This window comes from Pelobates fuscus, chromosome 1 (assembly GCF_036172605.1).
Source record: "Pelobates fuscus isolate aPelFus1 chromosome 1, aPelFus1.pri, whole genome shotgun sequence".
Taxonomy (NCBI): domain Eukaryota; kingdom Metazoa; phylum Chordata; class Amphibia; order Anura; family Pelobatidae; genus Pelobates; species Pelobates fuscus.
Window position 1 is genome coordinate 434227649 of NC_086317.1, and position 12466 is coordinate 434240114.

The following is a 12466-nucleotide window of genomic DNA, read 5'->3' on the forward strand; positions in this document are numbered from 1 at the left end:
TTTCTCCAGCGCCGGGCGGGGAGCTCTCCTCCTCCGATCCTCCTCCTCTCCTCCCATTCGGCCGAATGCGCACGCGCGGCAAGAGCTGCGCGCGCATTCAGCCAGTCTCATAGGAAAGCATTATCAATGCTTTCCTATGGACGCTTGCGTGCTCTCACTGTGATTTTCACAGTGAGAATCACGCAAGCGCCTCTAGCGGCTGTCAGTGAGACAGCCACTAGAGGATTTGAGGGCTGGATTAACCCATTTATAAACATAGCAGTTTCTCTGAAACTGCTATGTTTATTAAAAAAATGGGTTAACACTAGCTGGACCTGGCACCCAGACCACTTCATTAAGCTGAAGTGGTCTGGGTGCCTATAGTGGTCCTTTAATGTGGATAAGTGCAAGATAATGCATCTTGGACAAAAAAAAAACAAGGGCAGAGTACAGAATATTTGATAGAGTCCTAACCTCAGCATCTGAGGAAAGGGATTTAGGGGTGATTATTTCTGATGACTTTAAGGTAGGCAGACAATGTAATAGAGCAGCAGGAAATGTTAGCAGAATGCTTGGTTGTATAGGGAGAGGTATTTGCAGTAGAAAGAGGGAAGTGCTCATGCCATTGTTCAGAACACTGGTGAGACCTGGAGTATTGTACGCAGTACTGGAGACCATATCTTCAGAAGGATATTGATACCTTAGAGAGAGTTCAAAGAAGGGCTACTAAACTGGTTCATGGATTGCAAGATAAAACTTACCAGGAAAGGTTAAAGGATCTTAACATGTATAGCTTGGAGGAAAGATGAGACGGGGGAATGTGATAGAAACATCGAAATACATAAAGGGAAGCAACACATTAAAGGAGGAGACTATATATATAAAAGAAGAAAAACTACCACAACAAGACGACAAAGTCTTAAATGAGAGGGGCAAAGATTTAAAAATAATATCCGGAACTTTTACTTTACTGAGAGGGTAGTGGATGCATGGAATAGCCTTCCAGCTGAAGTGGTAGATGTTAACACAGTAAAGGAGTTTAAGCATGTGTGAGATAGGCATAAGGCTATCTTAGCTATAATATAAGGCCAGGAACTAATGAAGGTATTTTTAAAAAACTGGGCAGACTAGATGGGCCGAATGGTTCTTATCTGCCGTCACATTCTATGTTTCTATGTTTCTAAGTGCTTTTCAGAGTATGGAAAATCCCTTTAATTTTGTATAGTTTTATTTAATGTAGTTCATGTGTGATTACATGTCGCCTATTCTTTCTTACTCATACATGTTTCCTAAAGTGAAGCACATGACAGGTGTATAGTCGCCATTTGGGCAGTCGGAATCCAGGACAAACCACCCCCATAACCTAACCCAATAACACACGGACACTAAGTATTATGGGGAAATTTGTCCACAGCTTTATTAACCAATAATTATAATAATAATAATAATAATAATAATAACAATAATAAATTAACATATTCAACATGGGTCATTGCCCCCCATACTCCGCCCCCTCGCATCCTGTTCCTTCGGCTACCATACAAAAGGCAATGACCCCCATATAATAACACCTATACATATTTATAACATACACCAACATTCCAAAGTGCCAACCAACCATTAACCACGGCAGGGGTATACCCGGATACCCCTGCCACACCAGGTTCTGAGTCACCTCCAGGACTCGAAACCTCTCAACCACCGATGACCACAATCTGTTATTCCACCTCACGTTCATCCAGGGGAGCCTATTTCCTCTCCTTCGGCTCCCCGTCCCGCCGCTGTGAAAGAAACGGGTTAAATAAACACATAACAAACAAAGGGAGGGTGGGTGGGACAAACTCAACCGGGTAGAAAGTTAGAATGACTCACCTAAAATGGCTGCTCATTTAAATAGCCAATCCTACTTACCCATAATCCAACCCTTGCTTACTTCCTCCTAAGCCCGCCTCCTAACCCCTGTCAAGGCCTTTTTCCGCTTAGCTGCGCTCTAGCTACATGGGGCTACATGACAGGTGTATAGTCGCCATTTGGGCAGTCGGAATCCAGGACAAACCACCCCCATAACCTAACCCAATAACACACGGACACTAAGTATTATGGGGAAATTTGTCCACAGCTTTATTAACCAATAATTATAATAATAATAATAATAATAATAATAATAATAATAATAACAATAATAAATTAACATATTCAACATGGGTCATTGCCCCCCATACTCCGCCCCCTCGCATCCTGTTCCTTCGGCTACCATACAAAAGGCAATGACCCCCATATAATAACACCTATACATATTTATAACATATTTATAACATACACCAACATTCCAAAGTGCCAACCAACCATTAACCACGGCAGGGGTATACCCGGATACCCCTGCCACACCAGGTTCTGAGTCACCTCCAGGACTCGAAACCTCTCAACCACCGATGACCACAATCTGTTATTCCACCTCACGTTCATCCAGGGGAGCCTATTTCCTCTCCTTCGGCTCCCCGTCCCGCCACAAGCTCAGACCTTGACCCCTTAAGCTGTCTGAGCTCCGCCACCCCGAAGAAACAGAGCCATCCGGATACCATCCTGCCAACCCAAGTTGAGCAGGTCCAAACCCACCTCCGAGAGGTGAACACCATCCGAGCGGTAGTATCCTGGCAACCCTTCCTCCAGCTCAAGGTGCCTTACTACCACACCCCCAACCTTCCGCACAAAGCTTGCCATCAAGCTATTTACCTTCTTCCTGCACCTATCCATAGCTACCGGATCCCGAGCGTGCCGCCACCGGCGCCTCGGGACAATCTCCGACCACACCAACATGACCCCCGGAAGCAGGCCCCTCAACTTATTGATGTCCTGCTTCATCCACTTCACCAGCCGTCGTTGCGGCGTAAGGCCCAGGTCATTACCCCCAATATGCAGGACCAGTAAGTCTGGCGTGTATCCCGCCGCCAGCATCCCAAACAGTTTACCACAAACATCCCCCCAGCAGAAACCCCGATACCCAAACCATCGAACTGCCAACTGGCCCCTCGGAAAACCCAGCTGCTGGCCTTGCGCTCGAGCTGCGGCCCTCCTCTCGGCCCAGAAGACAAACGAATGGCCCACGATCCATGCCTCACGCCCTGGGGGGAAAAAACAAATGATGAGGGAAGTCCGACAGAGACCCCCACCCCAGCCCAAACAACACAGAGAACCGTTACAGTACAGCCAGTTACAAGTCGCTCATCCCCAGCATATATACATTTTGTTTTTTGTTTTTTTGTTTTTTTGCATAAAACGGTCCCCAAACTCATTATTCCAACAGACCCAATCGGACATAGGAACGGAATCTTACTGATTCCCACCTCCCGATCCGTTTCACCACCTCGTCCCCCAATCCCAACCGAGCCGCCTCCGTGGCAGCCCCAATACGGAACGAGTGTGTTCCAAATCGTTCAGCATGAAGCCCTAACTTGCCCAAGCCCAACCGAAAAACTTTCGTGAACTGAAACCGAGAGAGGGAGGATCCGTCGGCATGCACCAACAAGGAACCCCCCATCACTGGCCTCCGTGCCAGGTACTCTGCCGTAGCAGCCAATGGGCACAAAGCCGAGCCCGGCAAGGCCCCCAGTGCCACGTCCCGGCCCACGCCGCGGACATCCGTTTTGGAGCTGCCAAGGTGCACCACCACCTTCCCATCCAAGACACGAACCCCCGAAAATTGCAAGCCCCCTTGCACCATCTTATTAGCGCTCACCAATTCCCCAATTCGGAATGCCCCAAAAAACGCCAAAATAAACGCCACCTTGAACAGAGAAGCCTCGAACCCATCGAAACAGATTTCAGGCAACAAACCCACCAAATCCCCCAGTAGTCGAACCGACACCGGGCGCCTGGTATCCGGCGACCTGCGTCCCTTGCGATAGCCCTTCAGGGCCTGCCTGATAATGAAGGTCTTAGTAAAGTCCTCCTTGCCATGCCATCTGAACCAAAACGCCATCGCCGCCATGGACCTGTCCACCATGGCAGGTGACGCCCTTTTTGCCAGCAACTGACAAGTGTACCACAGGAAAGCATCCCGCAGGGCCTCCCCGCTGTCCACGGCCAGCCCGTCCAGCGACCGCTCCCACAGGCCCCAAACCTTACTGTACGAGGCCCAAGTGGCCGGTGCCAGAGAAGCCTTCACAAGTCCTCCAAGCAGGATGTTCCCAGCTGCCAAATCTCGTCCGGGCAAGCCTGCCCGTCCTTCGAAGCCCCCGGCGCCACCAGCCAGAATCGGGACCACTGAAAACGAGACAGAGCATCAGCCACCTCATTCAAATAACCGGGAACATGCCGCGCGCGAAAAACAACATTCCGAGACATACACAGCAATACCAATCGCCTAAGCAGCCTAACCACCGGCCTGGAGGCCGCAGACTGACGATTCACCGCGTGAACCACCGCCATGTTATCCGAGAAAAAGACCACTTTCCGATTACGCAGCCTGTCGCCCCATAGTGCCATCGCAACCACTAACGGGAATAACTCAAGGAAAGCCAAGTTGCGCATAAGAGGGCTCGAACCCCAAGAGTCCGGCCACCTCTCCGCACACCAACAGCCACCAAAGTATGCCCCAAAACCCACACTACCCGAAGCATCCGTGAAAAGCTCAAGCTCGGCCGATGACTGGCCCTCCTGCCTGAACAACACTGTCCCATTAAAATCCCGCAAGAAGGCATCCCAAATGCCCAAATCCTCCTTCATGGCCGCCGACACCCGGATGAAATGGTGCGGAGACCGAACCCCCGCAGTAGCAGCCGACAGGCTGCGACTGAAAACCCTTCCCATCGGGATTACCCGACACGCAAAATTGAGCAGCCCAATCAAAGACTGGAGCTGCCGCAGAGTAACCTTGCGCGCCCCCGCCACAGCGGCCACCGCCCCTCGAAGCCTGTCCAGCTTATCCCGAGGCAGCCTGCATTCACCCAACCCAGAGTCAATCTCCAGACCCAGGAAACTCAGACACGTGGTCGGGCCTTCAGTTTTGTCCGCCGCCAGCGGAACCCCGAAGTGGCCCGCCACCCACTCAACCGTCCGCAGCAGGCGCAGGCATTCCAAGGAATCAGCCGGCCCCACGCACAGAAAATCATCTAAATAATGTACAATAAAACGATTCCCTGCTTCCACCCGTACCACCCATTCGAGAAAAGTGCTAAATTTCTCAAAATAGGAGCACGAGATGGAACAACCCATGGGCAGGCACAAGTCCACGAAGTAGTCCCCTTCGAAGAAACACCCCAGCAGGTGATGACAGTCCCGGTGGACCGGCAGCAGCCGAAACGCGGCCTCAATATCCACCTTCGCCATCAGAGCCCCACGCCCGGCCCGCCGGACCAAATCGACCGCCCGGTCGAAAGACGCATAAGACACCGAGCACAAGTCCTTATGAATACCGTCATTCACCGACTCACCCTTCGGGTACGAGAGATGATGAATGAGCCTAAATTTACCCGGGTCCTTTTTGGGAACCACCCCAAGTGGGGAAATCCGCAGGCCTTCCAGCCCGACTTCTTTGCCCAGCTTCTCCCTAACCACGTCCGGGAAGTCAGCCACAGACTTCAGGTTGCGCAGCCTTCCCGATCCCCCCTCCCGCTCCTGAAACGGAATGAAAAACCCCCTCTCAAAACCCGCCCGGAGCACAGCGGCATCCGCCCTGTTATCGTAGCGGCTTAGCCATGGCTCCATCGCGCTTAGCCTCACTGGGGTTAAGCCCAGGGGAAGCGGATGCTCCCCCTCCACCGGCCGCGGCCGCAGCACCGGCGCCACCGGACTTCCCTTTCTTGAAGCAGCGGTTGAGCCCATGAGCGCCTCCGCAGCCGGAGCACTCGTGCTTGAAGCGACAGGTGGTCCCCCATTTGCATTGGCCCTCATTATAGAGCCAACATAAGCCCTTTGGTAAGGCGGCCGACGAGGCGGACTGCCCCCTAGCGCCGGCCGAGTTCTGAAAGGGCTGCGCCTTTTGCGCCATCATTAACTTCATCCAGAGCGGCAGGTCCATTTGGTCCCACCGCATACCCGGGTTAGCCGCCAGCCGCTGCCTAAACTGCTCATCGTACCGCCACCACGCCAACCCTCCGTAAGTCCGATACGCTTCCCAAATGCCATCCAAATAACAAAACAGCGAGGAGCATAACCCCGGCGATTTCTCGCCGAGCACGCTAGCCAGCACGCAAAAGGCCCTCAGCCAATTCCCGAAGGATTTCGGAATCTTGCGATACCGCTTCCTCTTCTCCTCCTCCTCCTTCTTCTCGTCCTTCTTATCCTCCTCCTTGAGGTCTATAAAGTCCTCCAAGGGGAGGAGGGAGAAGATCTCACAAAACTCCCCCTTCCATATCTTATCCTTCACTTCCTGCTTCAAATGGACCCCCAACGGGCCCGCAAACGACACATACGCGTGCTGTCTAGCCGCGTCGGGAATGCCCCCTGTCAACTCAGCCCTCTCGCTCCCAATCTCCCCCACGTCCTGCGGCAACACCATATCCCCGCCCGAACTAGGCCCAGTGGAGTTCCCAACCCGAGAGCCCGTAGCCCCAACGCCCGGGGCCCACACCCGACCAATGCCGCTAGTGTCACCCCCCGCCCCCAATGAGTGGAGTAGTGCCTGAAGTGTGGTTATTAATGCGTTAGAGTGTAGTGACCCACTGGACTCACCGGCCAAGCCCCCCGAAACCGGGACAGCGGGGGCTGCAGTGCGGATCGCCCGACATCCAGGAAGAGGAACTTCCGCTGCTGTCTCGCCGACCGGGGAGCCCACCCGGTGATCAGCCTGCGAGGAGGCGGAACGGCTCCGAGACCTAGGACAAGGAGAAGAAGTCCTGGGTAGGGTGTAACGGACATCAATACCCCTCCCGTCACGACCCCGGGAGCGCCTGCTCTGTACCGAAGCCTCCCGCTGACCTCTACCACCACGTGGCACCCTGGGACCCCTGGGGCTACGACTCCTCCCGTCCCAACTAGTAGGCCGCCCCTGCCGACCATACCTAGGGGCCGCCGCACATTCCCCTGCCGAGCTGTCCGAGGGGGAGCAGTGCCGACCCGACCTCCCCCCCGCCTCCCGGGACCCCTGCGACCTAACGGGTGATGGACTATCGCTACCACTCTCAGAATCCGGGCCCCCCCGCCGCCCGACCACTACCGAGGATCCCGGTCCCCGACCTCCTGCGTTCTTCCGACTGACCACTTCCGTAACCCCTTTTCCTGCGCCTATCCCCACCGCCCCTTTACCCTTACCCCCTTTCTGACTAGACCCCGACAGCCCGGACCTACCCACCACCCCTACGGGGGACCCGCTTTCCGACCTGGCCACCTCTCGAGACCCCCCCTGCCCCTGGAACTCACCCCTTTCGATCTACGTTTACGCTTAGGGGCCCCGGGACCCTCCCCCCTTAGGACTAAGGCCTGGGCACCCCCCACTGGCCTACTCCCGCCTCTCTCCGTGGCAGAGCTCCCCTTAACAACCTTCCCGCCAAGAGGGCCCCGGCCGGAGCCCCCTGCACTTGCCTGCTGCCTCCCAGGCCGGCCATGCGGTCTCCCGGATCCGGCCTCGTCATCCTCGGTACTCTCCGATGGGGGGGAAGCCCACCCCGACCTCCCCTCCGTGGGTCTTGCAACGCCAGGGGGCCGCCCGGCCACTTCCGACCCGACAGCAGCAGCGCCCCCGTCCACGACATCCTTCTGCCTCCGAGTGCTCGTCCGAGGCTCCGTCCGCACGCGGGGAGGCAAGGCCTCGACCACGCGGCTCCCGGGCCTGCTGCCGGTCGCAACCGGAACCCCACTGCTTCCGGGGACAACTTCACCGGGCCCCGTGCCCGGGCTCAGCCTCCTCGGGGGCCTCCGGGCCCTGACCGGTCTCCCGCCATCGCCGTCCCGATCCGCCGCCTCCGCCAGGGCAGGGCCGAGCTGTGCCCGTAGCCAGTCCACACCCTGATGCCGTGCTGCCGACCTGATCCCCTCCAGCAATCGCTCCACGTCGTCCATTGGTCCTGCAGAGGAGACAAAGAAAATCCAACCGAGCCAAGCCCGCGCACACCGAGGTGAACACAAACTCAACCGGGTAGAAAGTTAGAATGACTCACCTAAAATGGCTGCTCATTTAAATAGCCAATCCTACTTACCCATAATCCAACCCTTGCTTACTTCCTCCTAAGCCCGCCTCCTAACCCCTGTCAAGGCCTTTTTCCGCTTAGCTGCGCTCTAGCTACATGGGGCTACAAGAGCAGCTATATCTACCTATTTTTGCATGACGAGTATTATTTGTCTTTTTTCAAGGATTTAGTTTTGAAAGACGTGCAGCTTCAAATTTCTCATGCAGACAAAAATACCCAGGTCAAAAATACCCAGGTTTCTTCAAATATCATGCAGTCCATGTAGTAGTTTATAGCTTCATGCCAGACACATATGAATTCCACCATCAAAAGTCCCACAGTTCAGTTTGGCATTACACCCGACAGCTGTGAACTTCTGCATGCATTCATTCTGAGACTCAGTGTTTATTACAAAGCCTACAAAACCCCTCAACGGAATTATTTGGCCATAATCCATCATTCACCATTTTGCATCCTCTCTATCTTTGGGTGGTGGCATGGTCCTTGCTCCCACCCATATTGACAGTGGACAGTGAGGTAAAGAGGCAGGACCAGAGAGATGGGAAATTAGGTCACTTCCTGTACTCTCCTGTCGTGCGGAGTGCTGGCAAAGGGAAGATGAATAGCTGCCTGGCAGAGTTCCCAACCCGAGAGCCCGTAGCCCCAACGCCCGGGGCCCACACCCGACCAATGCCACTAGTGTCACCCCCCGCCCCCAATGAGTGGAGTAGTGCCTGAAGTGTGGTTATTAATGCGTTAGAGTGTAGTGACCCACTGGACTCACCGGCCAAGCCCCCCGAAACCGGGACGGCGGGGGCTGCAGTGCGGATCGCCCGACATCCAGGAAGAGGAACTTCCGCTGCTGTCTCGCCGACCGGGGAGCCCACCCGGTGATCAGCCTGCGAGGAGGCGGAACGGCTCCGAGACCTAGGACAAGGAGAAGAAGTCCTGGGTAGGGTGTAACGGACATCAATACCCCTCCCGTCACGACCCCGGGAGCGCCTGCTCTGTACCGAAGCCTCCCGCTGACCTCTACCACCACGTGGCACCCTGGGACCCCTGGGGCTACGACTCCTCCCGTCCCAACTAGTAGGCCGCCCCTGCCGACCATACCTAGGGGCCGCCGCACATTCCCCTGCCGAGCTGTCCGAGGGGGAGCAGTGCCGACCCGACCTCCCCCCCGCCTCCCGGGACCCCTGCGACCTAACGGGTGATGGACTATCGCTACCACTCTCAGAATCCGGGCCCCCCCGCCGCCCGACCACTACCGAGGATCCCGGTCCCCGACCTCCTGCGTTCTTCCGACTGACCACTTCCGTAACCCCTTTTCCTGCGCCTATCCCCACCGCCCCTTTACCCTTACCCCCTTTCTGACTAGACCCCGACAGCCCGGACCTACCCACCACCCCTACGGGGGACCCGCTTTCCGACCTGGCCACCTCTCGAGACCCCCCCTGCCCCTGGAACTCACCCCTTTCGATCTACGTTTACGCTTAGGGGCCCCGGGACCCTCCCCCCTTAGGACTAAGGCCTGGGCACCCCCCACTGGCCTACTCCCGCCTCTCTCCGTGGCAGAGCTCCCCTTAACAACCTTCCCGCCAAGAGGGCCCCGGCCGGAGCCCCCTGCACTTGCCTGCTGCCTCCCAGGCCGGCCATGCGGTCTCCCGGATCCGGCCTCGTCATCCTCGGTACTCTCCGATGGGGGGGAAGCCCGCCCCGACCTCCCCTCCGTGGGTCTTGCAACGCCAGGGGGCCGCCCGGCCACTTCCGACCCGACAGCAGCAGCGCCCCCGTCCACGACATCCTTCTGCCTCCGAGTGCTCGTCCGAGGCTCCGTCCGCACGCGGGGAGGCAAGGCCTCGACCACGCGGCTCCCGGGCCTGCTGCCGGTCGCAACCGGAACCCCACTGCTTCCGGGGACAACTTCACCGGGCCCCGTGCCCGGGCTCAGCCTCCTCGGGGGCCTCCGGGCCCTGACCGGTCTCCCGCCATCGCCGTCCCGATCCGCCGCCTCCGCCAGGGCAGGGCCGAGCTGTGCCCGTAGCCAGTCCACACCCTGATGCCGTGCTGCCGACCTGATCCCCTCCAGCAATCGCTCCACGTCGTCCATTGGTCCTGCAGAGGAGACAAAGAAAATCCAACCGAGCCAAGCCCGCGCACACCGAGGTGAACACAAACTCAACCGGGTAGAAAGTTAGAATGACTCACCTAAAATGGCTGCTCATTTAAATAGCCAATCCTACTTACCCATAATCCAACCCTTGCTTACTTCCTCCTAAGCCCGCCTCCTAACCCCTGTCAAGGCCTTTTTCCGCTTAGCTGCGCTCTAGCTACATGGGGCTACAAGAGCAGCTATATCTACCTATTTTTGCATGACGAGTATTATTTGTCTTTTTTCAAGGATTTAGTTTTGAAAGACGTGCAGCTTCAAATTTCTCATGCAGACAAAAATACCCAGGTCAAAAATACCCAGGTTTCTTCAAATATCATGCAGTCCATGTAGTAGTTTATAGCTTCATGCCAGACACATATGAATTCCACCATCAAAAGTCCCACAGTTCAGTTTGGCATTACACCCGACAGCTGTGAACTTCTGCATGCATTCATTCTGAGACTCAGTGTTTATTACAAAGCCTACAAAACCCCTCAACGGAATTATTTGGCCATAATCCATCATTCACCATTTTGCATCCTCTCTATCTTTGGGTGGTGGCATGGTCCTTGCTCCCACCCATATTGACAGTGGACAGTGAGGTAAAGAGGCAGGACCAGAGAGATGGGAAATTAGGTCACTTCCTGTACTCTCCTGTCGTGCGGAGTGCTGGCAAAGGGAAGATGAATAGCTGCCTGGCAGAGACACCATGTATGCTCCTCTCTGCACAGTTCCCCCTGCACCATCACAGACCCCCTCTCTAGCTGCACAGCCCCCCTCCCTGCATACTCACAGATCTCCTCTCTGTACAGATCCACCCTTTCCCCTGCACTCTGATAGTCCCCCTCCCTCCCTACACAGCCCTCCCACCCCCGCACCCTGATAGTCCCCCTCCCTTCCTGCACAGGCCCCTTTTCCTGCACCCTGACAGTCCCCCTCCCTCACTGCACAGCCCCCTCTCCCCTGCACCCTGACAGTCCCCCTCCCTCGCAGCAAAGCCCCCCCCCCCGCGCCCCGCACCCTGACAGTCCCCCTCCCTCACTGCACAGCCCCCTCTCCCCTGCACCCTGACAGTCCCCTTCCCTCCCAGCAAAGCCCCCCCCCCGCACCCTGACAGTCCCCCTCCCTTCCTGCACAGTCCCCGTTTCCTGCACCCTGACAAGCTATTAACATCTGCTGATGTGACTCTAGATTTTTCACTTGTCACATATCTCAGTTTATATTCATTCAAAACCTCCCACTTCAACACATTCTGTCTGTGACAATTGTTATTGGCAGAGATTATTTTCGGTAATATTTGTGCTTTCTCAGATCAGTAATTTGGAAAACAAAGAATGTCACAACTTTTCATAAAAAAAGTATTTATAATAATGTATATGTCACATACAAAATGTACACAATGTAAATAAATGAAATAAACATGATAATAACAACAGGTAGTATGAAAGCAATTATTTGCCCTATGCTGTCAGTTAATCCAAAACATTTCGGATACGGTCCTAATCGTAGCATTACTGCAGGGGTATCATAAGGGTCTAGGGCAGGCATAGGCAACCTTCGACACTGCAGATGTATTGGACTACACCTCCCATGATGCTTTGCCAGCATTATGGGTGTAAAAGCATTATGGGGGATGTAGTCCACAACATCTGCAGTGCCGAAGGTCTAGGATCTACCAGTCTGATTGGCCAACTGTTGGCACAAAGTTCTAGAAGACTTCTAGATTGTGGAACTTTGGAAAACAAGTAATCCAAACAGAGAAACTAAGACTGGTGTTAAAACAATTAGACAGTTTCCATGTACTAAGGATGTAATAACACTTGGCAAGGGTGGCACATTTGTGATCCACTAGGCCTCTCCCAATGCACTACCATAATGTCTTTAATAAGGAAGTATCACCCCAAAAGGAAGAAATATATATTTTTATTGCATTTAATAAAATATACTATCTGACCTAGTGCAAATATTAAACATTAACATTATATATTTGAAAGCTATAAAGACTTAGTCTCCTTCTGATTACATCATTTGAAAAACAAATGTTGTCACAAGTGGCGCAGGCGGGAGCTATCTTCAACTTACTATACAATTTAGCGAACCATGTACATAGCAATAGATAAATTCCCCAATGTGTTCATCCATCTCTCCCCATGAAGAGTATAATTACCCCAGTACCGGTACACATGTTAAAAAACAAAAAGGTGCAAAAATGAGGATTCTACAATGCTTC